Source organism: Canis lupus, chromosome 30 (assembly GCF_048164855.1).
Source record: "Canis lupus baileyi chromosome 30, mCanLup2.hap1, whole genome shotgun sequence".
In the NCBI taxonomy this organism is placed as follows: domain Eukaryota; kingdom Metazoa; phylum Chordata; class Mammalia; order Carnivora; family Canidae; genus Canis; species Canis lupus.
Genome location: NC_132867.1, coordinates 36338659 through 36366591, shown reverse-complemented (window position 1 = coordinate 36366591; position 27933 = coordinate 36338659). Strand labels below are relative to the sequence as shown.

The 27933-nt window shown below is 41.6% G+C and overlaps 1 long non-coding RNA gene across 2 annotated transcripts in view; it reads right to left on the bottom strand.

Annotated features, from left to right (window-relative positions):
- LOC140621346 (uncharacterized) overlaps window positions 1-12424 on the bottom strand; it is a 45553-nt gene extending 33129 nt beyond the window's left edge. For both annotated transcript variants that reach the window (XR_012021060.1, XR_012021059.1), the window contains exons 1-2: window positions 12171-12424; window positions 10723-10888 (exon numbers count right to left, since the gene is read on the bottom strand). This is a non-coding gene — a long non-coding RNA (uncharacterized lncRNA). The remainder of the gene's footprint in view (window positions 1-10722; window positions 10889-12170) is intronic.
- Window positions 12425-27933: the final 15509 nt, after the last annotated feature.

Genomic DNA, 27933 nt, shown 5'->3' with positions numbered 1-27933 from the left:
CAGAACTCAGGCTTCTCCTTTCTTTGCTCCTCTTTTTTTTTTTTTTTAAGATTTTTTATTTATTCATGATAGACATAGAGAGAGAGGCAGAGATACAGGCAGAGAGAGAAGCAGGCTCCATGCAGGGAGCCTGATGCGGGACTTGATCCCAGGTCTCCAGGATCACGCCCTGGGCCAAAGGCAGGCGCTAAACCACTGAGCCGCCCAGGGATCCCCATTTGCTCCTCTTTGTTGTGAAGCAAGCTATACTTACAACTTTCTGTCTGAACCTAGTCACCTCACCACCCTTCTATCCTGGCCCTGTCCTCTATTCTCCCCGATACTCACATTATCTTGCCAAGGCCAGTAACCTGCCTCCTACCTCTATGCCATCCTCCCATCCAACCATTCAGCTGTATTTGGGATAGTTGACCACCTCCTTCTTCACAACATATGCCCCTCTCTTGAATTTCTGGTGCCGTGTCCCTCTGGCTTTCTCTCTGGGGCTCCTTCTCTGTCAGCTTTGCTGTTTCCTGCTCTTTCTCTATGCAACCTCTTGTGCATTGTCTTGGAAATTGACTTTAGTCTTGCCTCTCCATCTACTGTCCCTTCTTAGTCCCATACCACTTGGGTTCTCTCTAGTCCAAAAGTTGATCCTTGGCTCAGTCTTCTCTTTTGAGCCTCAGATTTGCATTAACAATTTCCTGCTTGATACTATCACTTGAACATCTAGCAGGTGATTCAAACTTAGTATGACCAAAACATCAGTCTGGTTTCTACCCTCCAGAGTCTATTTATCCCTGAGTTCCCTGTATATGACATCATTGCCCTCTGGATGACTAAACTAAAGATCCAGGAGTTCACCCTGTCCTCCTACTCTCTCGATCCAATCAGCCACCAAGCCCTACATATTAGTTTCTTGCTGTAAGAAAGTGTCACAAATTTGTGGCTCAAACAACACAAATTTATTATCTTACAGCTCTGTAGGTCAGAAGTCTGACATAAGTATCCCTGGGCAAAAGTGAAGGTGCTAGCAGGACCGTGCTCCTTTTTGGAATCTTTTTGGGAGAGCCATCTCCTTGTTCATTCAAGTTGTTGGCAGCATTGTCTTCCTTACAATGGTAGGATCAAGAACCCTTTTCCTACATGGCTGCCAGCTGAGAGCCTTTCTTGGTTTCTAGAGGTCACCCATCTTCCCTCCTTCCACCACCTTCTCACAGCCTTTCCCCATCTCCAAAACCACCAATGGTGGGTTAAGTTGCTCTTGTGCTCTGAATCTCTTCTTCTTCTATTGCATCTCTATGATTCAGCTGGGAAAGATACTTTGTTTTTAAGGGTCTGTTGGATTAAACCCACTTGGTAACCAGGGTAGCCTCCCCAACTCAAGGCCTGCACTCTTAATCACCTCCACGTAGTCCCCTGGACCATGTAGGGTGACAGTCACAGGTTCTGGTGAGTATACACACACATCTTCAGGGGCCATTATTCTGCTCACATCACATCTGTTCTGTACCCAGTGCATATATCCAATGGCTTCACATTTCTCTCTCTACCCCACCACCCTCAACCATACCACTATCCTCTGTCACTGGGCTGACCCAATGGTTAACTCACTGTCCTTTCTGCTTCTACCCTTAATCTTCCCCACAAAGTAGACAAATCTCTCATCTCCAGCCTAACCCTTCTCTGGCTTTGTTTTATTACTGAGACTCAAATTCAAATACAAAAAAGGCTTTTGTGATCTGCTCCCCTCTCTTACGCTGGAGGCTTCTCTTCCAGTGGCCCTAGTGCCTTCCTCTCCAGACTGTTGTACTTCCTGTTCTTGGAAGATTTTTAACCTTTCTTTAATTCTTTAAATGCTTGATTGTATCCCATCTTAGGCAGCAGACCAAATGCTGTCTTCCTCAGCACTACCTTCCCTAACCAACTTAATTCAAATCAGACCTCTGGTCTCACCCATCCCAATTATGATCACATTGCCCTGCTTACTTCCCACACAGTAATTATCACAATTCTATTTATTTTACCTTTTTAAATTTATATTCAACTTGTTTATTGTCTCTCTCTCCAAGTTGAACAAAATGGAGGGCAACCATTGTATCTACAGTGACATCCAGTCTCTCCAGTCAGTAGTTCAGGGCTTCATACTTGGCAGATGTGTGATAATTATCTGTTGACTGGCTGAATAAACAATGAATTATATGAGCACTCCTGAAACCTGAGAGGAAAATTCTCAGGAAGGCATTGATCCATGCCATCATTTTATTAGAGTAAATAGGGAAAAATAACTCTGATAATAACCGTGAATACCACCCAGATTCTGGAAAGCAGAAAACCAACAGAGAAAAAATATTGTTTCTGCCTTAAGAATTAAGAGCAGCTGAACTTTTTGCTTCGAGGTAAGCATACATGAGGTAGAGAACAAATTATGTCAGTCTGAGCTAGTTCAACTCCTGAAGATCCATGACGACTATTATCACAGTGATAGATGGGTCCTGCTCACCACAGGCACGAAATAAATTGTTATTGCCATGAGCTCTTGCTTGTCTGTGCTTAGTATACAGGGATGTGTTATGTGTGACCATCTGCAATCTTTTTTATTATTGACTTTTACAGTTTATATTGCCCTTCTAGAGATAATTTGTTCATTGCTTCAGAAAAAAGAACATATCTGTTTTATTCAAACAGTTAAGGTCTCTACTGCTTGGTTATTTGGCCTCCATCCCCACACACATCTTTTCTGAGACACCTTTATGGCTAGGTCACTTTTCATCTAAAATCTATTTCCATGATCTGTACTCCTTCCCTGACAAACATTTCAAAAGGTACAGCTTGATCTCCTTGCTACACATCTAAAGCAATAGCATTCAATTGGGGCAATATTATGCCATAGCAGACATTTGGTATTGTCTGGAAAAGTTGTTGGTTGTCACAGTGTGAGGGGGGAAAGGTGGTGGACTGGCATATGCCAAAGGCCAGGATGCTGCTAAACCTGCTACAATGCACGGGACATCTCTCTACAACAAAGAAGTGTCTGATTTAAAATCCCAGTGGTCCTGGGGTTGAGTAATCCTGTGCCAGAGAGGGAAAGAGCACATCTCCATCATGTGCTCAGTCTCTTCCTGGCAGCATAACAGGGAGTTGAGAGGGGCGCAAGATGTGCCACCCAAGCAAAGGTTCATTTGGCCCCTCAGAGATTCCTCTCTACAACTGACCTACAGATTAATATATTAGCCTAAACAATTTGTAATAGATTGCTGGACTTTATTTCAAAGCAATACATAGCAGTTGAAATCCACTTGATCTTCTCTGTGGTGTGTGGTGCCCCTGGCTGCTTCTTCCTCCCTGAAACCTGTCTTCCTTTTGTCTCAGGACACGTCTTCACTGGGTACCCCCCTCAACTACCTCCTTCCTGTCTCCTTTGTGAACTTCTGTCCTCCTACCCTCCCACAAACAGTGGCATCTCTTCATTTCACATCTCTTCCTAGACAATCACATTCACTGCCTATTTTTTTAAAGATTTTATTTATTTATTAATGAGAGACACACAGAGAGAGAGAGGCAGAGACACAGGCAGAGGGAGAAGCAGGCTCTATGCAGGGAGCCTGACGTGAGACTCGATCCCGGGTCTCCAGGATCAGGCCCTGGGCTGAAGGCAGCACTAAACCGCTGAGCCACCCGGGCTGCCCTCACTGTCTATTTTTATCCCTTCTTGTATGCTGGCAACCCTGGAAGTAGGTACCAGGACCAGATTGCTACTGGGCTCCTAACTTCACTGTCCATTTGCTTCCAGTTGTTTACGAGAATGTCCCCTGAGCATCTCAAATTCATTGTGTCTAACACAGAGCTGTTACTCTGCTTCCCATCCACAGTCTTGCTTTTTCTCCTCTTTATTGGTGAATGTATCACTGTCTACCCAAGACCCAACCATGGTGATCAGTCTTGGTTCTTCCCTTTCCCATAGAATAATTTTCAATCAGTACAACTCTGGGATTGAATCAGGTCATTGTTTCTCATTGATGCCTCTCCCATCCTTCTCCTCTCTTTGTCCTCACTGACTTTGCCTTTGCTCAAGTTAGCACCATTTTCCCCACAGCCACCAGAGCCTTCACCTAGTGGATCTTAGGGATTCTGTTTTTTCCTTTTCTCATTGGGGATCCTCTCGTCCACCAAAGTGACTCTTCTAAAATGAAAATTTGATAATTTAAACCAGCATCCCAATGTTTTATAGCAGCAATGTCCACAATAGTCAAACTGTGGAAGAAGCCTCAGTGTCTATCGGCAGATGACTGGATAAAGATGTGGTCTATGTATACAGTGGAATATTACTCAGCCATTAGAAATGATAAATACCCACCATTTGTTTCAACGTGGATGGAACTGGAAGGTATTATACTGAGTGAAGTAAGTCAATCGGAGAAGGACAAACATTACATGGTCTCATTCATTTGGGGAATATAAAAAATAGTGAAAGGGAATAAAGGGGAAAGGAGAGAAAATGAGTCGGAAATATCAGAGAAGGAGACAGAACATGAAAGACTCTTAACTCTGGGTAGCAAACAATGGGTGGTGGAAAGGGAAGTGGGTGGGGAAATGGGGTGACTGGGAGATGGGCACTGAGGGGGGCATTTGATGGGATGAGCATTGGGTGTTATGCTAGGTGTTGACAAAGTGAACTCCAATTAAAAAAATATACAAATAAATAAATAAGTAAATATTTAAAAAATAAAATAAAAAGTATTTTACCAAAAAAAATAATAAATCTACCACTTTAATACTTTAATGGCTCCTGTGTACTTGGCCTGCCAAGTACTGGCCCACCCAACCTGTCTCCCCAGACTTGATTCTCTCTGCATCTTTCCACACACCCAACATTTGAGTCCCACTGAGCTTCTTATATTTATCAACCTGTCTTGCCTATTTCTCACCTCATATCCTTTCCTTACTATGGTTTCTACTCAAAATTTTTACACACAGGGAGAGAGAGACTAGCTCTAAGACCCTTCCTGAACACTCTCTATCTTCCTTCCACTTACACAACTGAGCAGCCTCTCTTTGCGTCTTCACTGCTCTGGTGGATAACTCTGTCTCAAAGTCAATGGTTTATTGCACTTATTTGTATATCTTTATGTCTTCTTTTATACTCTATCCTCTTGAATGTCAAAGAGCCATGTTGTGTACTACATGTCTAGCAAACAGTGCAGTAGCAGGAACAGAGCTGGCACAATAATTATTTGTTGAGTTCATTAATGGGAAAAGCATCCACTTTGCTTGAAACACCTCTGTAATCCTTGGTGCAGCTAATCTTTGGGACTGAAATATCAACCACTCTGGTATGAAATCCAATTTGCCACAATCTTTTTTTGCATCATGAAAGTTTAATGTTCACAAGGCTTGAGGAAATTAAAATATAATAATACATTAATAGCCCTTCCTCATGGAAATAAAAGGCTGTGATAAACATTTATGTAAATCGATTTTCATCTTAAATCACCTCACTCTTTCCAATTACAAAGTCTCAGTGAAAGTCAATACCATACATCTTTCAGAGTTTCCTAACCATAAAGTAACTTGTAGTTGCCTACTTATTTATGCAAATAATTATTAGTTCCATGATCTATAGCAAATCTAAAAGCATCCAATGCCTATGAATGCTAATCGATTCAAAAGCTTACTTACATACCACTTCTCCATCCCCTCTCCCTCTGAATATAATGAACAATTTAACACAGGGAAGGATGGACTCTGATAATTTGTTCAAATATTCCTTTATGAATAAAATTTTAGTAATACCTTTGGACTATTCCATCAAAATATAACCAATGACTCAAATATATCAAAAGTCATAAAATTATCAATTTCATATCAGAAGCCTATTGACCAATGATAAGCATAAAAATGCAACACATTATAAAAGGAGAACTGATAGTGTGAAGGCCTTTCTTACCCATCACATAGCAAGCAGATAGACATATTCCTCAAGATTCTTAGGTTGCAAGTAGTAAGACCCTAACTCTGTCTAATGTAAACAAAGGCAGGGAAGAATTTATTAGAAAAATATCAAGACCTCACAGTATCTGTGAGGGAGATTACAGACTTGGGCTTGGAATCAAGAAGTAGGATGAGCAGCTCCAAGAGGCAAAAATGTAAGAATAGTAGGGCCATCCCACAATGGGAAGGATGTGATCAGGGGGTCTACAACATAAATGAATGAACTCCAACTATTTTTATTTTCTTCCCTTTGTTCAAAACTCACTTCTAAGGACAACATATCCAATTAGCTCCAGTTGGATCATACCCACCCTTTATGTAGAAGAGAGCAGAGCACTGAATTATAGTCTTAGTGAGCTTGGGCTGGCATAGCAGAATCCCACATACTGGTGGCTTAAACCACAGAAATGGATTTTCTCACAGCTCTGGAGCCTGGAAGCCTGAGATCAGGATGCCAGCATGCTTGGGTTCTGATGTGGAGCCTCCTCCTGGCTTGCAAACAGCCACCTTCTTGCTGTATCCTCACATGGCAGAAAGGGAGAGAGCTCTCTGGTCTCTCTTCTTATAAGGACATTAATCCCATCATGAAGGTTCCACCCTCATGACCTCATCATACCCTAGTCACCTCCGAAAGGTCCCACCTCCAAATACCATCCTATTAGCAATTAGACCTTCAACATACAAGTCTTAGGGAGACACAAACATTTAGTCCGTAGCAGTTCCTCCAGATTATAACCCATGAGGAAGAAGTAATTGTCCACAAAGGGCACGGGTCTGCCTAAATGGCCAGACAATAACATTAAATTAGTAAGTGAAATGACTTTGTATAGGTCATGATATAATTATGGAAGACGATGAAACATTGACAAATTTAATTGAATTAAGAATAGGGATTAATTGAGCTGGAATAATTTTAAAGCCAACTAAACTACATCAAACATAATCCTATGAATATGCAAATTGTTGAAATAAGCATCACTTCCTTTTCCCTGTTTGCTTTTTCCCCATTCATTAGTAGTTTCCCTAACAGAGAAGTAATGACTAGGCTTTAAAAGGTTAAGAAAAATAAATGAGGGCAAAAAATGAACACTGGTCACATCTTATATGTTATGCCTATTTTGAGATTTGGTGGGAAAAAATATGAATTCCTTTTGACAGCAAAGCACAGGCTCCAAGGGGCACAGTGAGTGGAGGGCACATTGCTGATCTCTTATGGGGGTCAGACACTATTCTAGGGCTTTATAGGTACTAATGCACAACAACCATATGAGGTAAGTACTATTGTAATCCTCATTTTACAAATTCCTTATGTTTGCAACATCAATTGGTTCCCTCTAGTAAAATCACACCCAGAGTAGAAATAAGCACTTGCATGTTGGGAGCTGGTAACGTGGCAGTGATCCAAGGGCCTGGTCAGGTATGATAGACATAGTGGGGAACTAAACAGATAACACCTCTGCCCTCATGGTTCTGGTGTTCTAGAAAGGAGACACATGATGGATAAGAGTGATAGGTAAATATATAGTATGTTTGGAAGTGATTAAGCTAAGTAGGGAAATTAACCATGGAAGCAGCATGAGAATTTGGGGGGAGGAAGGAGCAATCTTTTTTTTTTTTTGTATTTTTTTTATTAGAGTTCGATTTGCCAACATATAACACCCAGTGCTCATCCTGTAAAGTGCCCCCCTCAGTACCTGTCACCAGTCCCCCTGCCCACCTCCCTTTCCACTACCCCTTGTTCATTTCCCAGAGTTAGGAGTCTCTCATGTTTTGTCACCCTCTCTGATTTTTCCCACTCATTTTCTCTCCTTTCCCCTTTAATCCCTTTCACCATTTTTTATATTCCCTGAATGAATGAAACCATACAATGTTTGTCCTTCTCCGATTGACTTACTTCACTCAGCATAATACCCTCCAGTTCTATCCACATTGAAGCAAATGGTGGGTATTTGTCATTTCTTATGGCTAATATTCCATTGTATACATAGACCACATCTTCTTTATCCATTCATCTTTCCATGGACACCGAGGCTCCTTCCACAGTTTGACTATTGTGGACATTGTTGCTAGAAACATTGAGATGCAGGTGTCCTGCCATTTCACTACATCTGTATCTTTGGGGTAAATCCCCAGTAGTGCAATTGCTGGGTTGTAGGGTAGCTCTATTTTTAACTCTTTGAGGAACCTCGGCAATCAGACTACCAAAAGGAATAAAAGGCATTCAAATTGGCAAAGAAGAAGTCAAATTTTCCCTCTTTGCAGATGACATGATACTGTACGTAGAAAACCCAAAAGACTCCACCCCAAGATTGCTAGAACTCATATAGCAATTTGGCAATGTGGCAGGATACAAAATCAATGCCCAGAAATCAGGGGCATTTCTATACACTAACAATGAGACAGATGGATAACAGTATCATTCCTGTTGAGAACTGACCTGAACGGGACGTAGGGAACCATTTCTCAAAGAGACCACATGGGTGAATGTTTCGTGTTACAGGACACATTAACCTGGTAAGAAGCTGGAGGAAAATCAGCCCGCATCTTTCCCCTCCAACCACCTACTTCTGCACAGGGCTGGTATCAGAGATCAGCCATTCTGAAACTCTTTACTGCATGACTTATATATGTCTGGAGATTCTGCTTTGGGGTCCAACTAAAGCTTTTGATTCCATCAACAGAACACAACTTGAGTGCTGATATTAGCCTCTGGGGTTGGTGGTCATTTTGTATTTCTGCTTGAGCATCTTTCCACCAATATCAGAGTTAGATCAAGACAAGGTTTTCAGGCTTTTCTGCATTGATTGAGGGTGGGGGCGATCCCATGTCCTATGCCCTTCTCACAAACCTCCACTGCCTTGCCCAATCTAAAGGTTTTCTGGTTCAGCAGTTTTCTTTTCTCCTCAATTGGCAACTTTACTCCCTGCTGTATACATGATGACTCTAAATTCTTACTACCTTTTACCTTCAGGGCTCCCCAAAGGCTATTTTTCATAAATAAATTAAAAACCAAAATGGTGACATCTGAAAACAAAACAATCCCAACTGAACTCTCCCTGAGCTATTAATATAGCATTGCTTTGCCATCTAATGTCTGCTTTTCTGGAAGCATCAGATTCCCCTAAGGAGTCCTTGCATTTAAGCACTTAGAAGAAAATATCTTTTGCAGTTCAGAAGGTGCTCCTGAGCAATTGGCAACTACCAGGAAGATCCAATGACTCTAATATTATGATCAGTGGTGGGGTGAGCATACCAGAAAAGAAAGCAGGGCTTGATTGACCGCCAGTGATAAAATCCAGCCAACAAGGAGAATTGACAGGAAAATAAAGAAGCAGGAAGGGGGAAAGACACAGGAAAGTAAAGTGAGTGGTGAAGATGGGCAGGCAGCCTAGCAGCCGGGCAATCTGGCACAGCAACAATGTCATTGTCACCAGACACTGGACAGTGACTAACCATGGGTGGGAGCAAAGGTCTTCTCTGGTGTCTGCTCATGAGGCCTCAAATATCTTGGCTACTGACTGTGAGGGGTTGAATTATGCCCCCCAAATAGATATTTTGAAGCCTTAACCTCTGATCCGTGACCATGAGACCTTGTTTGAAAATAGTGTCTCTGCAGATATAATCAAGTTGAGGACACATGGGATTAGGCCCAAGTCCAGTGACTGGTGTGCTTATAAGGAGAGAAAGATATAGAGACACACAGACACACAAGGAAGAAGGTCATGTGTCAACGGAGACAGGGATTGAAGTGGTACGGCCACAAGCCAAGGGATCCCAAGGCTTGCTAGCAGCCACTAGAAACTGGAAAGGAAAGGAAGGACACACGTCTAGAGTCTTCAGAGAATATGTGGCCCTCAGGACACCTTGATCTTGGACCTCTGGCCTCCAAAAGTGTGAAAGAGGAAATTTCTGTTGTTTGAAGCTTCCCAGTTTGTGGCAATTTGTTACCAGCAGCCATAAAGTAACTAATACAGATAGCAGACTGATCCCAGGACAATGCCTCAATTTGAGCTAGACAGTAGCTGAGCTCACCTTCCAGATACAGAATGAATATCTGGTACAATTTTTTTTTCACCCACTTCCTATCTACACTTCCTACCTTTACTTGATCCAAGCAATGGACTATGAAGTTTCCAAAGTACATATTAAAGAAGAGATTGGGGATGCCTGGGTAGCTCAGTGGTTGAGCGTCTGCCTTCATTCAGCTCAGGGTGTGATCCTGGGGTTCTGGGATCAAGCCCTGCATTGGACTCCCTGCAGGGAGCCTGCTTATCCCTCTGCCTGTGTTTCTGCCTCTTTCTGTGTGTCTCTCATGAATAGATAAAATCTTTTAAAAAGAGAGAGAGAGAGAGAGAGAGAGAGATTGTATGAGAGATTAATAATCCACCATGGAGGTAATTTTTAAGAACTTCATTTTTCAGCTGCAATTTTAATATGTTAGGACTTTAAATTATCATTCAAGCATAAAGAGAGCTTGGAAAGCGTTGTAGGCTGGTGCCACATTTGCAAAAGTGTTTTCTCCTTAGAACAGGGTTTCTTAACTTCTGCATTGTTGGCATTTGAGGTTGTCATGGGGGACAGAGAGTTGCCCTAGCATTACAGGTTGTTGAGTAGCATCCTTGGCCTTTGTCCAATAGATGCCTATAGCGTCTTCCCCTCGGTCATGGCAATCAAAAAACATCTGATGGCCCAATATTCCCTAGGGAGAGGAGGCAAACTCATCCCTGGCTGAAAACCAGTTAGTATACTTACCCCATACCTGTCCTTTGCACTAATCACTTCAGTGAAGAGAGAAACATCTTTCGGCAGTTTTTCCAAAGAAGGAGTCCAGGATGACAAAGTGGATGCAAACTGATGTGACCTGGATCAGTGATACCATATAAGTACGGGCAATCCCAATGAATCAAAGGTGACTTAGCTGATCAGAAGAAGAGGGTTTGGGAAGGGTAAGGAAAACATTCAATGAGAGACAGAGACAAGCTCAGGCTTCAGTGCCCTAAGTATGCAGGAAGGCTGGTGCATGACCTTGATCAAGTGGCCCTTAGGAGTCTCACTCCAACTTGATGAAAATTCAAATGATCAAAAAGCAACACCAAATGGTCTCTGTGAAAGCAAGTTCTGAGAATGCCATACACCTTCTACATTCAAGTCAGTATCTGTCAGTCTACCCAGAGAGCTACATGGAGCATATCAAAATAACTGTTGTGCATGGCAACCTTGAGAAACTACTGAGAAGATTAAATTATCATTGATGTCAATTAAAAATAAAGTAAATTAAAAGTGCAACTCAGGTTTTAATGTTCTAGGGAATAAGAGGATTACCCTTCAGCTACATGGTCAAATAGTGAAATTCTGAATTTAGATATCAAGATATTTATTTAAGCAAACTCTTTCTCAGGAATCATGTATCAAGGTTAGTAAAGTTCCTAGCTTCTGAAACCATAGAAAGAATACTAAAATATTACTGGAGCAGGCATAGTAGCCTAAATATTCAGACCAAGCTCTCATAGAACCAAAAGAGACCCAAATTCTTTATGGATCAGAGGTGGAAGTTTGACTAGAGCATACACAATGGGCCTGGAGATCATGTAAAGCAGCTAACAATACATTTACTGCTCTAGGCAATGAGCGAGTAAGTTCCTCCCCATTAGAGTCCAAGTCCGTAAGACCTTAATCAAAAGTTTAAGAAAAAAACAAGAGATACTCGGCATCTATGTGGCTCAGTTGGATAAGCATCCAACCCTTGATTTCAGCTCAAATCAAATCTCAGGTTTGTGGGATCTAACATCGAGTAGAGCTCCATGCTCAGATGGGGGATCTGCTTGAGATTTTCTCTCTTCCTCTCCCTCTGCCTCTCCTCCTGTTCACATGTGCATGTGGGTGCTCTCTCTCTCTCAAATAAATAAATCTTTGTTTTAAAAAAAGAAAGAAAAACAGAAGATGCCATTGAGAACCTCCTATGAAACTACACGCCTCACTCAAACTATAAGGATTGGGTTTTACATCTCCAGACACGTCCCACCTGCTTCCCTCCTGGAGCACTCACAGCTCATGTTGTCAGCAGCATTTGTTGTGTGATTACATCTTCAAGCAAAGCTCTTTGTCTGACAGATTGGATATTTTAGGTATATTTTTTTTTCCTAAAGGATGTGAACTATTAAAAATGATCTCAGTAAAATATTATGCTTTATCAACTTTACCTTTTCTAACCTCAAAGGAGCCTTTAGGGCAATGTGCTCACAAACAGGCACCAAATCATGTTCCAAAGCAAGAGTCATAAGCCAGCCTGGCTGGGTCTCTGTGTCTTTTGCTCCTGGCTATTTCTTCTGGACTTGTGTTCCCCAACCTGTCTAGAAGCAGGTTGGTAGTTCATTAAGAATATGCAATTCCCTTCCTGTATAAGTGGGGGCCTAGAGTCAGACCCCTAGCTGGGGTCCAGGTGGCTCTGAGAATGTAGGAGCAGGAGCCAAGAGGCAGTTAGAACTTACTAACAGTCAACCCAAGAGCCAGTTCAGTGAGATGGAAGGAAGACACAGCAAGAGCAGGTGGAGAAGGCAGGGTGACAGAGCAGGATACAGAGCCTGGGGTCAGGCATTTCCTGAGGTGCCCAAGCATCACCAGAGTGGTGTTATGGATTAAATTGCATTCCCCTAAATTCACCTGCTGAAGAGCTAGCCCCTAGAACCTGAGAATGTGGCCTTATTTGGAAATAGGGTCTTTGCAGATGTAATTAGTTGAGGATTGGCCTTAATTCAATATGACTGGTGTCTTATAAAAAGGGGAAATTGAGACACAGACTCATACACCTTGTGCCTTGTGAAGATTGGACTTGTGTCTCCCTGAGCCAAGGAACTACCAGAAGCTAGAAGAGAAGTTGAAACAGACTCCTTCACAGCCCTCAAAAAACAAACCCTTCTTTCACATTAATCTTGGACCTCCAGCCTCCAATCTATGAGACAATACAGGTCTGTTGTTCAAGCCATCAAGTTTGAGGTGTTGTGTTACAGTGGCCCTAAATGCCAACATGGGTGGTATGCCTTATTGAGGGATTTGGCTGCTGCAAATCCCTGCTTGCTATGAGCAGAGGACAATTTTATTCCTTATTCTTTCCAGAACAACACAAGAAAACATTACTTATCTAATACCCCAAAGGAAACTTACTACAATCAAATGTTTTAATATTTGCCAAGTCTTTCTTTTTGAGACTTAGAGTTTTGATCACTTTATATCCAATAGTTTAAAGAGCATGGGAATATATCTGTGTGCCAATTTAAGTTACAGTTTGGGGCAAGAATAACATTTGATACTCCAAAACCACTTTTGTTCTGTTTTCATCTTTGAAATTTGTTTTAAAGGTCACATGGCAACTATTCCTCATTCTACAAGTTTTTCCAATAGGTTTTATGCCGAAACCAATAAAATTTTGACCTGAACTGACCCAACTATCTCTATCAACTATCTGTTTTGTACCCTTCTGTGGTTTGATAGATTAAAGGGTGTGTCAGAATGGTATGGAAGACAAAGTAATCACCAGGCAGAGAGCTTGGAGAAATTTAGATGGAATTTGCAAATTAAAGCAAATCTACCCCCGACCCCAATTCTTTCACCCTGACAAGGTAGATTTATGAAAAGAACCCAGCAAACTTCTACCTTGTACAGAACTAAATTTATATCTCAAATATTGGTGCCAGGGCCCAAAAATATATGCATTATCAACTCATAATATGAAGCCACAATAATCAGACTCTGGCTGTTCCCATTTAGCAGTAAAATACATACATTTAAGTGACAAAACGTCATTTGCTCAGAGATGTTAATTACATGATGATCTTAGGGGCAAGCATGTAAACAGTGGTTTGTTAGTGAAATCACAGCCTAACAATGTCACATAAAGGAGCCCAAACCTCAGAGGAAGACAGACATAGATCCACACTCCTCACTCATCTTTGTGCTATTAGATCTGCCATCCTTGCTAATTTTCAGAGTTCAAATTATCAGTCAGAGTTCAAATTATCTTTGTTGGTATCAAACAAGTTTCATTTGTCCTGGATTTATTTATAATCTTTCTGATGATAATTCAGAGAACAAGTCATCCCCACAGTGACAGCATAATTATCTCTATGCATAGACTTGGGGGTATTGTATTTGTGCTAATATTCGTATGTTGGGGAGAATGAGAAATTGAAAAGACTGAAGATTGTTTGAAATTTGCAAAGACTGAAATCGGTTTTTAAAAAAGGTGGGGCAACAAAGATACACACAAACTGATGCAAGTGACTGTTGATGTGGGTCAGAGGTTGGGGAGAGCCCTCTATCATCTCCACGATGCAGACCGATACAAGGCAGCCATTAAAACCAGCGACACAATTGCTCCAAACATTTCACAAGATGGAAACCCAGACTTGTCAGTTTCCCCCTCAAAAACAAATCTCTCTCCAGTACCTCTATTTCCATCTATAAACACTTTCATAACCCAAGTGACCCAGGCTTGGGACCTCCTTCATTAATTTCACTGAGCTCTCAGGTGATGGGGAAGACAGAAATCAGTCCCATGGAATGTGCTCTGAACCAGGACAGCAAATGCAGAAGGGTCCATGGGTCTGCAGACATGAGATGCCCCACCCAGCTCGAGAGTTGGGAAAGGCTTCTTTCAATATGTCCAATCACATACCAAAGACAGATTGCATTTCACCTTCTCAGAATTGGGGAGAAGTATGTGCACTTCATTCCTCATGTAAAGGAAGCTCCACTCAGCCTTTTGTCATTTTCATTAGAACAAATCCAATAAAGAGCAGTGAGAGCAAATGGGATTTTTTTTCTCCACTGAAATATAAGTGCCACAAGAGCAGAAGTATTTTCTACTTTGTCCACACTTGACAGTTACAGGTGCTCGATAAATTTTTGTCATGAATGAATGAATGGTTAATAACAAATGAATTTCATCCCTCTCCTTCCATGGCCAGTGTGAGCCAATAGTCCTGGGAGTGTGAATCTGTTGGGGAGACAGGAACAAGCCTGGGTGGGCTGAACCAAAGACAGTCCAGAAGGGAAGGGATAAATCTAAGAGCACTAATCAGCCTGAGTGATCATCTGCCTAAACCAGATCCTCCCACCCAGCTCTTATTGCTGATAAACTGGTCATTCATCCCTACAAGTCTGGCTCTGTGTATTTAGTTGGGTCAGAAATCATAAGGGCAAAAAAAGGGCATTACCTATTGATCCCCTATAGTCCTTACACTTGGTATATGGAATGGATCAAGGGCACTGGGTGTCAATATCTGGATATAAAGCAGGAACCTTGAGTAACGAAGGAGAGTTGGTGAGATTAAAGGTTGTGGTGCAATGGAGACAAGTAGCTACTGAGAACTGCTGCAAATGGCCACTGCTGTCCACTCCACCATCCTGCAGGGCCTGGGCTTGTGGCCAGCAGCTGGTATTCACAGGAACAGAGCTGCTCGTAAAAAAGGGGGAACCTTAACAGCCCCGCCCCTTCAAGCTGGCAACACAGGCCACACTCTGCAGATGGCTATGCTTGCTCTTGAACCGCAAGAGTGCAGCATGCCCAGGCATCCAGTGTTTTCTTGGCAACAGCGGTGGAACAATAATTACTGCTTTCTGGGTGATCTCAGCCAGGTCTGTAGGCAGGGATTCTAAATTATAATTAGCATGCTCTCTGTGTTTTGGGGAGCACTGGGATCCAGTTTGAGGATCCAGTTTCAAGTCGGTAGTGTGAGACTAAGGGAAGAGCAATGTCCCTGCCCCAAACTCCATCAGGCACAGAGAGGAAAATGAGTGGCTAATCTTTCCTTACCATGTGACTCCAGAGGCTTGAGTGTCATACCACCACTACTATTATCCCCATCACTTCCATCATCACCTCCACCACCATCACCATCACACCTTCACCATCTCCACCATCATGACTACCACCACCACCTCCATCACTTCTACCACCATCACCACCTCCATCACCTCCACTGTCACCACCACCACCATCTCACCTTCCTCATCTCCACCATCATGATGACCACCATCACTACCTCCACCATCTCACTGTCACCACTACCACCATCACCACCATACCTCCATCACCACCATCACCATCACCATCACACCTCCATCACGACCACCACCATCACCTCCACCATCATCATTATCACCATCTCTAACACAACCATCACCAGGTTCATTACCATCATCATCATCACCTCCACCACCACCTCCGTCACTTCCACCATCAATACTTCCATTACCACCACCATTATCACCATCATCACCTCCATCATCACCACTATAATCACCATCATTACCCCCAACAACACCACCACCTCTATCACCACAACTACCATCACCTCCATTGCTCATGTAGTTGTGTAGGCTGGCAAGACCAAAATCTGCGGAGTAGACCAGCAAGCTAGAGCCCAGGAGAAAACTTGCAGTTAAAATCCAAAAGCAATCTGCTGTAAAATTCTTTCTTGCTAGGGGAGATAAGTATCTTTTTCTTCAGGCCTTCAACTAATCGGATGAGGCCCATCCACACTACAGAGCATAATTTGTTTACACAAAGTCTATTATTGATCTAAATGTTAATCTTACCTAAAAAACACCTTCACAGCAACGTCCAGACTGATGTGTAACCAAGTATCTGGGTACTGTGACCCAGTCAAGTTGGCACATGTAATTAACCATCACACCATGCCAGAGAATGTGACATAATTGATAGGGGTGCAATGTGGGCCTCAACATTTCTAAAGGCCCCCAAGTTTCCTAAGTTGCATTCAAAGGTGAGCACCATGCTCTAAGAACACAGATTTTTGAAATGTTAACATAGATTTATGACCCCTCAGTTAAGGGTTCTTTGATTCACCAAAAACCAGTGTGAGGATCAGAGGGAAATCATCCCAAGACACCAGATTCCCCAGACATTTGCAATTCTGCAAGAGGGAGCAGAAGTAAGTCACTAAGTCACAGGACTTAAAATATGTGGTCATAAGATTTGGGAGCAACCACACCTTTGGGCAGAGCCAACCTTCAAAGGAGCCTGAGGACCATCAAACCCAAGACTCATGGGGGAAATGCAAAGATGCGAAGGAAGAGCTGCCACCACCTAGATTTTATGCTATGCAAGCAAATAACATTGTCCCAAATATGTCTCCAAAATGCATCCTCCAAAAAGAGACAATATATATAGGCTAAACAGTATCACAATTGACCTCTTGAAAAATAGATTTGTTGTTTTTTTGTGTTTTTTGTTTGTTTATTTGTTTGTTTGTTTTTGCCATGGAGTTAACTTCCTAGATCATGGTGCCCTGACATGGTGCCCATGCAAAGAAGAAGCCATGGTACGGTTTTTTCTCTGTCCACCAGCCGGCTTTCAGATCCAATGGAGCTTCCACTCCGTATATGGTATCAATAACACAGGTCAAGATTTAACCAGATATGATGTCCTAAGAGCCACATTTCACTTAAGATATCTCCGTAGGACTCAAGATTAGTTAGTGACATAAAGTCAGTTCTGTGATAATTCTGTGGCTCCCATGACCACCTTATACTCTTTAAAGTGGAGTATGAAAAATGGAACTAACTCGACTTTGACGTCCAAAGGCCTTAAGTCCATCATAATAGCTGGTGACTTGGTTTACACATGATTGTTGGAAAATCCCAGACTCTAATGAACACAAAAAGAAATGCAAGAGGGTGTTAATATCATTGAACACCAATTTAAAATTAGGAATTATGTGTAGACTTTGAACGTGAATTTCAAAGGGCAAGAATATTTAATTTTGGACTTTATTACTCTGGACACAAAATTAGTTGAACTTTAACTTGTAAGAATATTTAATATTTGGGGCTTTTAATTTCTTCCAGAAAATTTGTGCTGGGCCTTATGGCTGTTTAGACTATTCCAACTCTTGTCCTCCAGGCACTGGGAGCATTGGGCTTCTGTGCCTCTCTTGAACTTAGGCATTGCCAGGTTACTTACTTTGGCTATGACATGTGAACAGAAAAGACATTGTCTCTTACAAGTGAAAGCTTCAGGCACCAGTGTGTGCTTAGCTAAGCTTGGTGCTCCCTCTGACATATGGCCAGCAATATTCCAGATGGCGGCTGTTCTTCCAGTCAAGTATCAGGGTAAAGACCATAGTGAAGCAGAACAAAGCTTCAGCTGACCAGTGAAGTCCTCAGGAATAAACCTTCCCGTCATTAATCCACTGAGATCTGTGGATTGCTTGCTACTGCAGCATAACCTAGTCTATCCTACTAAATCAGAATTTAATAAAAGAAGGGCTTTATATTCAACTTGAGCCATCTCCAGATTGTTAACATTTTATTCCCAGATCATCTTAATGTTGACATTTAATCACATTGCAGAAGTTCTATTGGGCAATATGACTGGGGAAAAAATGCAAAGAAATAAAGAAAAGAATTCATTTCCAGCCTTAACTCCAGTGTGGCTCAATGTTAGCCTGAATATTTCACTACTTCAACCCAATTGACAGCTTCTGTGTATAAAATATATACTGGTCAGTGGCAGTTCCAGGAACATACCCCAAGGAGGAGTGGGCTGCTGGAAGCAGGAGCAGGGCTGGCCAGATGGACAGCTCACCAGAGCTGGGCAAGACACCCCTAGATGCAATGGTTAAGAGAACAAAAAGCACCAAGGTACTATTAGTTCCCCATCCCTCATATTTACACGTGGAGAGAATACTACTTGAATGATTCCTGGCCTCTTGTTCTGATCTCACTGACTGTTCACCATGGAGGAGCTCCTCTGTTGGCTTATGTTCCATGATTGTGTAAAGCTCATCTCTTAGAAGACCTAAGCAACAGGGATTCAATCTCTTTTTTTCCCCTCTCTACCTAGGACTCATGGGAGGCAGCAATAGGGTAAAATTTCTGACTTGGGGATCCCAAATTCACAGTTGAGAACTGCTCTAAAAAGCAGATGGGAGAAGGGATAAGCAGGGAGGCAACAAGCCCATCAGGAAAACGCATGAGCTACATCAAATGACCTCCCTTTGATGAGCAACAAAAATAATATTTTGGTCTCCATCTGTCTGCTTCTGTGTCTGCTTTCCTGTTGGTTCATAACTCTGGTGGCAAAGAGGGGATATAATTTATAAACCCCTAAAAATCCCATCAGTGTCTCCTCCTGCTAGGTGGCCATGTGAGCCCATATGGAAAACCAACAGCCATGATGTGGCACCAGTAGCAGTGGGGCATCCTTGTTGTGCCCAGGCCTTATGGTCGTGCCAGTTCCTTGTGGTTCCTGCTGGTACCAGCTGCTCACTAAGACCAAGGGGTCCCAAAAGGCCAGGGACTCTCTGGCAAACTTGCAGAGAGCTGCAAGGTAGCTGGTGGTGTGTGTGTGTGTGTGTGTGTGTGTGTGTGTGTGTGTGTCTGGGGATCCAGAGGGTGTAGTTACTATGGAGACATAAAGGATAGGAAAACTTCTCTGTCTTGGACAAAAGTGGCAGTCAAGAGAGAAGCAAGAAACCCTTACCCATTGTTAACCAGGGAAGGCATTTTGAAGGGAGTGAAGGCCAGAAATACTGCATGGTATTAATTAATTGCATCTTCAGAAAATATCTGGGAGCACCTGCGTAGCTCAATCAGTTAAGCCTCTGACTCTTGGTTTAGGCTCAGATCTCCATCTCAGGATCAGATCTCCACGCTCAGCATAGTCTGCTTGAGATTCTCTCTCTCTTCTGCCTCTGCCCTTCCCCCACTTGTGTAAACACACACACTCTCTGTCTCAAAATAAATAAATAAAATCATTTTTGAAAAAAGGAAGAAAATGTCTGTCATCCATTTAAATTCCATAACACTATTTGGGGTTCTTAACAAATTCTTGGCAATATTATTTAAATTTTTTAATAAGAAAAAGGTATGAAATAATGATATTCTTATCATCTTTCCTAACTTTTCCTTCCTTCTCCTACTAGCGCCAGTTCAGGCCTCTAGCACCATTCCTCTGACTTATTTGGTCCAAGCCATAATGCTGAAAGAGATCAGCATCCTCCCACTTCTCCATCCATGCCCAGTTTGAAAGGGGAGCAAGACTGCATGGTGGGGAGATGGGTGAGGGTGGTACCCAGCTGTAGCTCACCCTCTGTGTGTGCTCTGAGGGTCCCATGGCTGGACGGCTCCAGCCCCATCATCCACAGAAGAAAGAATCCCATGGGAGGAAATCCAGGAGCAGATAAAGACAGAGGCTTCCCCCTTGCACAGTGAAAAATTTTACAGTGATATCATTATATGTATATCTATCTATATCAATCTCCATAGATGTATACTATAAGCAGATTTTTAAGAAGCTACAGATTTAGAAAAAATATAAAATATTGAAAAGGTCTTATATACATTTTTACATCTAAAAAATGTAATAGAAAGTCAGTTTGCAGAAAAATCAATTCAAAGGAGCACCAAATATGAGAAGAAAGATACTCAAACTCAGTAGCAGAAGACAATGTGACATGACTTAAGATAGACAAATATTAGAAAACAAAAACCCTCGACAATGTTGAGGATGTGGAGAAACGAAAACTCTTTGACGTAGTCAATGGGAATGTGAATGGTTCCTCCTTCTAGAATGTAGTCCTGTAATACCTATGAAAATGCAGAGTCATATGCCCTGTAGCCCACCAATCCCAGTCTTAGGAAATTATCCCAGAGAATTAAAGATCAGCATATACAGATGCATGTATAGAAGGATGGTCCATAGAGCTCTGTTTCCATGACAAAACATGACAATCAAGTGAAAGTCCATTAAGAGACACGAAGAAGAATAAACTCTACTCGCTGTGGAATTTTATGCAGTTATTTTAAAAATGAGTTAGGGCATTAACAGCTGACGTGCACGAATGTCATGTGGCATTGCCAAGTGAGAAAAGCGAGATGTGTGGGTGTATAAAACGATTGCATTTAGAACAAAACAAAGACCATAAAACAACTGTATGTGTGTGTGTGTGTGTGTGTGTGTGTGTGTGTGGTGTATTTATATATGACTAAGTGAACACAGAAGAAGCACTGGAGGAGAGATGATGGGATGAGAAAGACAAGCCCAAAATGTTTTTCAAGTGCACTAAAAATATTACCACATCTGATCTAATTACCCTCACGTAGAATTACATATGTGTATATAGTTGCACAAAGAAAGGAGAGGATAAAAGAGAGAACCAGTATGTAAGCAGTGCTATTTCTAATGTGCTACAAAGGGTTGAAGGGTAATTAGCAGTATAACTAAACAATCATCTGCCAGTCTCCTTCAGACAAACAATTGTATGAAGTGTTCAGATGAATGAGGTAAGTAGCAAGTCTTTTTCTACAAGTATGTGGCCATTCAGAGCTTTTTTGTTATATGAAAGTAGGATTTGAAAGGATTATGCTTTTGAGGAATGGTCTACTGTGATGGTTCAAAGCATAGTATTTGAAATTCCAGCTCCAGGAGTGTAGTGTTAACACTTATTCTGAGCTTCAATTTCTTTTCTCTGAGAAATGGGCATAATGTCCACTTCTCATGCTTGCATAAGACTGCACATAAAAATGATGAATATGTTCTGTCTCCCTTTCTGATATTTCCCACACATTGCATAAAGACTCCTAACTCTGGGAAACGAATTAGGGGTGGTGGAAGAGGGGAAGGGCAGAGGGTGGGGGTGAATGGGTGACGGGCACTGAGGGGGGCACTTGACGGGATGAGCACTGGGTGTTATTCTGTATGTTGGTAAATTGAACACCAATAAAAAATACATTTATTATAAAAAAATAAAAAATAAATAATTTCAAACTGTGATTTAAAAAATGATGAATAAAAAAAAGAATTAAAAAATTTAAAAAAAGAATTTAAAAAAATGATGAATAAATGGTAGCTGTTGTTACTAGCCTGTGGGAGAAAAAGATAGATCCATATCCATCTACTTATGGAGAGATCTTTGATATGTTAATTGAGAGAAATAGTTTGGTAAAAACAAACAAAAATTCCCAAGTGTGTATAATTGCCTGGAAAACATTTATAGGAACAGGGAAAATAATCAGAGGAAGTGCATGCTGTTAACGTTAGGCCCCCAGAATCATGGAATGGAGAGTGGTCTTGGGGAAAGGATTCTTTAAAAAAAAAAAAAAACAAGCATGCATGACTTTTGCAATTTTTGAAAAGAAAGTCTAATGTTAAGACTTTGAATATTGCTAATTTTCAGTAACTCTTCGTTGGCATAGTAGCAATGAGTTTTGATAAGGTAAGAACCAGATTTAAGTTGGCTACGTCGTGCCTCTGTCAATTCCTTCTGGAAATGCATGAAATCATTATGCTGCAAATGACCCCGTGATTCTTGGGATCCAATTAGACTTCCGTCCAAGGACAACTTTCCATCCAGCCCTTTACAGATCTGAACTGATACTGCATCCATCCTTCTGTGGTCATCCTTAGGATGGCCCCTATCTTCAACTCCTTGAATGTCCCTAGCTTGGGCCACTTGTTCTGGCTAATGTTGGCACTGGGGCCAGACAACTTCCTGGGCTCCCAAGTGTTTCACTGGAATGTTAAGAAACAATTGTTATTATCATTTTTATGTAATTTTTTTAAAGATTTAGGCATTTTAATTCTTAGATGTTATGCATTAGTTGTTTTTTGTTTGTTTGTTTGTTTTACTTAATAATAGTTTCCAGAGGAGGACACAATGGGAAAAGCAATCATATGTCCTTCTCTGTGCCACAGAGAAGGTATTTATCACATCTGTATGTGCTGGCTTATCCTAGAGTCATAGAAATGGCCTTCCAGAGAATTTAGGTCTTGTCTCAGTCTCCCTCATGAGCAAAGGAGAAAAGTGGCCCTCTCAATTTCTTGGAACTTCACTTTTTAACATTTGAAAGTTTATTTTACAAAGTTTAATTTAGAAAATGTGAAGAAAAAAAGATCAGTGCCCATAATACTGCCATCTGTCCCTCCCAAAGGACATGTGACATTTAGGGTCCTAATGTAAGAAGCACATTGTAGAAAATTGATGGCAGAGCCAGCCTATCCTCATTGTTCCCAAAGCCACTGTGTGTGTGTCTCAATCCAATTATAGACAGAGCAAGCAACTCCAGACAAAAAGCAAGAATGGGGCCTGATCAATCAGAATTAATTTTACCTAAATGATATTTGAGATGCACCAATATGGCTTTGTGATTAGAGCCTGAAGCTGGCATCCTCCCTGCAGAGAATACTAATGCTGACATTCTAGTCCCTAGTGGCACTTGGCGTCATCACCAGCAACTGCCAACCCGCACCCCACAGTTCCCCCTGGAAAACCAGCTTGTCAAATGTCGGGAGCACTGTGATGAGTCTGCATGGATCCATTTAGAACTCCAGCTCCTTCTCATTCATATTCATCACAGTTGGTGTGAATTCACAAGTGATGGCGGCCTGTTTCTCTCAGTTCCTAATGCCTCTTAGAAATATGGGCATTTTTAACAAGTGCTTGCCTGATTGCAAAGCAAACACTCTGGGGTAATTTTTTCGGAAAAGAAAATACTTTATTAAAATAGGAAACTTCCAGCAGTTTTCCTGCTCATCTGTTCTTGTTCACTGTGTCACTATGCCAGCATCGTGTGGACAAACCACATGGGACGCATTGACTGCCTTCATAGCTCTTCCTGATGCAATGGCCATATTTTCGATGGAAAATAGTAGTTATTTCTTCAATACAAGAACCATCAAGGGCAGCATTCTATTGAGAGATTTAAGAAAAGTGGGAAAGGATGGGACCACTCTTCTCTCCCCTTCTCTCCGTGGAAAGACTGGTTTGATCTTGAGAAATTGTTAGAACAGCACAGGGAACTCCTAAAAAGAATAGCTGCCCCTTCTGTGGCTCAGCATCCATATCTGAGGCTGCCTGGAGAGTAGGAGAAGGTCCAGTTCTCCAGGGTACACCTGCCTACACCATTCACCATGTCACCACCTGCACAGACCAGCTCCTGAATTTCTGTACCTCAGTGTCCTCACGTCTAAAAGAGAGATGAGCATCATGACACCAACTTCATAAAGCTGGCATAAAGACCTAAATGCCCCCACAAAACCCTTAACACAGCACCTGGCATATTGTGTATGCTCAAGAGATACTAAATTTTATGATCATTACTAATAACATATTAAAGCTTTCCACTATTAGAACCTCCCACAGATCTTGCCTTTTTCCAGAATTTGTCATGGGTATTATATTTGACCAAAGATATACATTTATGAGATAGTTTCCAAGGAGTAGAGATGCGTGGTGTCCATAAAACATTTTTCTATAGGTCTTTCTTAGATGCCCACATAGCCTTGCCAGCTTCAAATGCAGTGGGTAGCTCATGTCTGCCCTGGAATATACAAACACTACACTGGGAGTTTACAGACCCAACGGTTCTGTGTGACTGTGTGACTTCTTGGCACAGAAAATCATTCAACCTGCTAATCTTAAGTTTCCTCAACAGCAAGATAAGCTTTACCGAACTATCTTGGAGATCCTGCCCAGGCAAAAATTCCAGTTCAACAATTTTATAACCCAAGTTTGGAGAATTTGTCTGCCATGTTTGCTCCTCTATTCCTAATCCCTGTCACAGAGAAGACATTAAGCATTTGTAGAGTAAAAACATGGATAACTAAATAATATCCACTTGAGAAAAAGAAATCCAATTTATCCCTTTCCGCTTGAAGAAAAAAAAAATTATTCATTGACTACATACTTCAACAAAAACTAATACTTCTGTCCATTTTATTGTGCTGCCTATGTATTGACTCTATAAAGCAATAAAAATAATGCCTTCTTAGGATTACAATAAGTAAATAAAGTTTAGCTTAGCAATGACATGTAGATTATGGGGGTAGTAAATGAAGTTAAAGTATTCTAGTGTCCTTATATTTTCTGGGAAAAGATCAGAGGCACTAACTTTTATCTGTCTGTAGTAAGTCAAAAGTGCATGTTTTACCTTTGATTGTATTTACTAAAAGAATAGTAATTGAATGTATTACTTCCTTTTTTTATAAGTATATTTTTTTATTGGAGTTCTATCTGCCAACATAGAGTATAACACCCAGTGCTCATCCTATCAAGTGCCCCCCTCAGTGCCTATCACCCAGTCACCCCATCCCCCACCCACTTCCCCTTCCACTACCCCTTGTTCATTTCCAGAGTTAAGAGTCTCTCATGTTTTGTATTACTTCTATAGTGCATTAGATGGTGATCTGCAAAATGATATGTCCACATCTTAATTCCTGGAACCTGAGAATGTGACCATATTTAGATAGAGTCTGCACAGATGTAATTAAGAATCTTGAAAGGAGATATTGTAGATTTCCCAGGTGCCCCCTAAATGCAATTATAGGTGTCCTTCTTAAAAACAGAGGAGAAGACAGACATGCAGAGAAGACTATGGGAAAACAGAGGCAGAGATTAGAGTGACTGTGTCACAAGCCAAGGAATGGCAACAGCCACCAGAAGCTGAAGAGGCAAAGAAGGATTCCCTCCTAGAACCCCCGGAGGAAGCATGGCCCTGCTGACTCCTTGACTTAATGCTTTTGGCCTCCAGAATTGTGGGAGAATAACTGTGAGAGAATAATTTCTGTTGTTTGAAGCCACCATGTTTTCGATAATTTATTACAGCAGCCCTAGGAAACTATTTCAACTTCCAAGCTCATAACGGAGAAAAGAACCTTTATGAACTAAAAAATAACTTTTCTTTATCATAGTCACAGAGGTGGCAAGGAATTTGTAATGCATAAAACCAACAATGGGTTTGTGTTCAGCATATATAAAGAACTCCCATAAATCAGTAAGAATAAAAACACAGCAAAATAAAAACATAAGTAAGAGACTTGAACAAAGTATACCCATGTGGCCAATAAATACATGAAATTTGACAGGAGAATACAAGATAAAACGATAAAACCACAGTGTGGAAGCACCACACACCTAGTAAAAAAGCAAAAATGAAAATGATGGATGATGCCAAGTGGTGATGAGGATCTAAGGCAATGGGCGCATGCACACAGCATGAATAGAAATGAAAATTGATGTAACCACTGTAGAAAACTATTTGTAATGATTTACTAATGGTCAACACAAATATCTGTGGCTAAGGTATCCTACTCTTAAGTGTATGCCAAATGTAAATGTGTGTCTGTTTACACCAAGAGAGAATGTTCTAGCATCATTATTCTTAGGATGCAAAACTAGCAACAATCCACAAATTTATAAACAGTAAATTGCAGTATAGTAATAAATACAAACAGTAATCAGAAAAAAATGCAAAAAGTATAGCTACATATAACAACATGGCATCTCAGAGACCTAATGAATGAGAGAAAACAGGTGAAAAAGAATGCATATTATATCTAATTTATCTATATGAAAACAATAAAACTAAATTACCATGTTAGGGACATATGCCTCAGAGGTAAAAGAATAAATCTCTGGAGAGATTTCTTTGGAAAGAGCACATGTGGAAGAGAAGTAATGAATAGCTATGAGTAAGAGCTGTCTTTCCCAGGTTCTCATTTTGTTTAAAAACATTTAGAAGATGCCTCTGGGAGGATAAATAAGACATGGATACCATGGTTGCTTCTGAAGATAGAAGTGGGGTTGCTGGGGGATACAGGTAGGAGAGAAACTTCATTGTGCCACATTTTTCAGTCTTGAATTTTGTACGATGTTCAAATAATTTTTTTAAAGAAAAAAATACTTCAAATAAAAGAATGGTGGATTGGAAGTCCAACATGGTGAAGGAGTAGGAGAGCTTGGGTTTGTCTGGTCCCAGGAATACAGCTGGAAAGCTATCAAATCATTCTGAATATCTAACAAACTCTACCATAGATCTAAGAAAAGAGGAGCTGCAACTCTACAAATAGAAAAGTGAGCACAAGGAATCCCTGGGTGGCTCAGCGGTTTAGCGTCTGCCTTTGGCCCAGGGCGTGATCCTGGAGTCCCAGGATCCCCCGTTGGGCTCCCTGCATGGAGCCTGCCTCTCCCTCTGCCTGTGTCTCTGCCTCTCTCTCTCTCTCTCTCTCTCTCTCTGTCTCATGAATAAATAAATTTTTTAAAAATCTTAAAAAAAAAAAAAAGAAAAGTGAGCACTTTCTGCAAAGTAAGAGGTGCAGAGAAGTGAATCCAAGACAAGGGGAGGGAGCCTCCATCATCTGGCTATAGGAAAGTGATAGGGCAGCGAGCACAAAATCAAAACTTTTACAAGTCTACTCCAGTGAGAGGCCTCCAGGCCTGAAAGGCGCTCAGGTAGCAGAGTAGGTGGGACGATGTGGTCTCAGGATCCGCAGGGTCACAGGGAGACTGGGGATGCCTGAGTGCGCAGAGCTCCCAGGCATCAGAGCAGGGAAGCCAGCTGCAATCAGTGAGCCCAGGGGTGGGGTCTTAGCTCGGGGTTGCCTTAAACCATGAACCACAGCACAGTTGGCACCACTGCTCTCTGATCAGGGACCCAGCAAGTGGCAGAACTGGTGAGACCCCCCCGCCTCCTCCCCAGGGAGGATCTGCATAGGTGCACTACAGGAGTCTCCAGCGTTTGGAGACCCGAAATGGAGTCCTGTGCCTGCGATAAAAACACTTGGTCACAGGCTGGGTGAGCATGGAGTAGAGACGGAGACCAAGAAGACAAGAATGATTGACTGCTTTTCCCTGAGGGTGCACAGAAGAGTAGGGCCCCGAGCTTTGGGGCTAGAGATTGGGGGGCTAGCATTCTCATTCTCATCTGTGAAAGCAGCACAGAAAGACTTCAGGGAACCAAAGCCACATAGAGCAATACGGAGCAGATAATTTAGCACGGCCACCTGGCAAGGGTAGTTCAATTCCGCCCGGGGCAAAGACACCTGAGAATCAGTGCAACAGACCCCTCCCCCAGAAGATAAGCAGGAACATCAGCTAAGATCAAGTTCACCGACCATAGAGAACTTCAAAACTCAAGTGCTAGGGGAAAATAGTATATAGAATT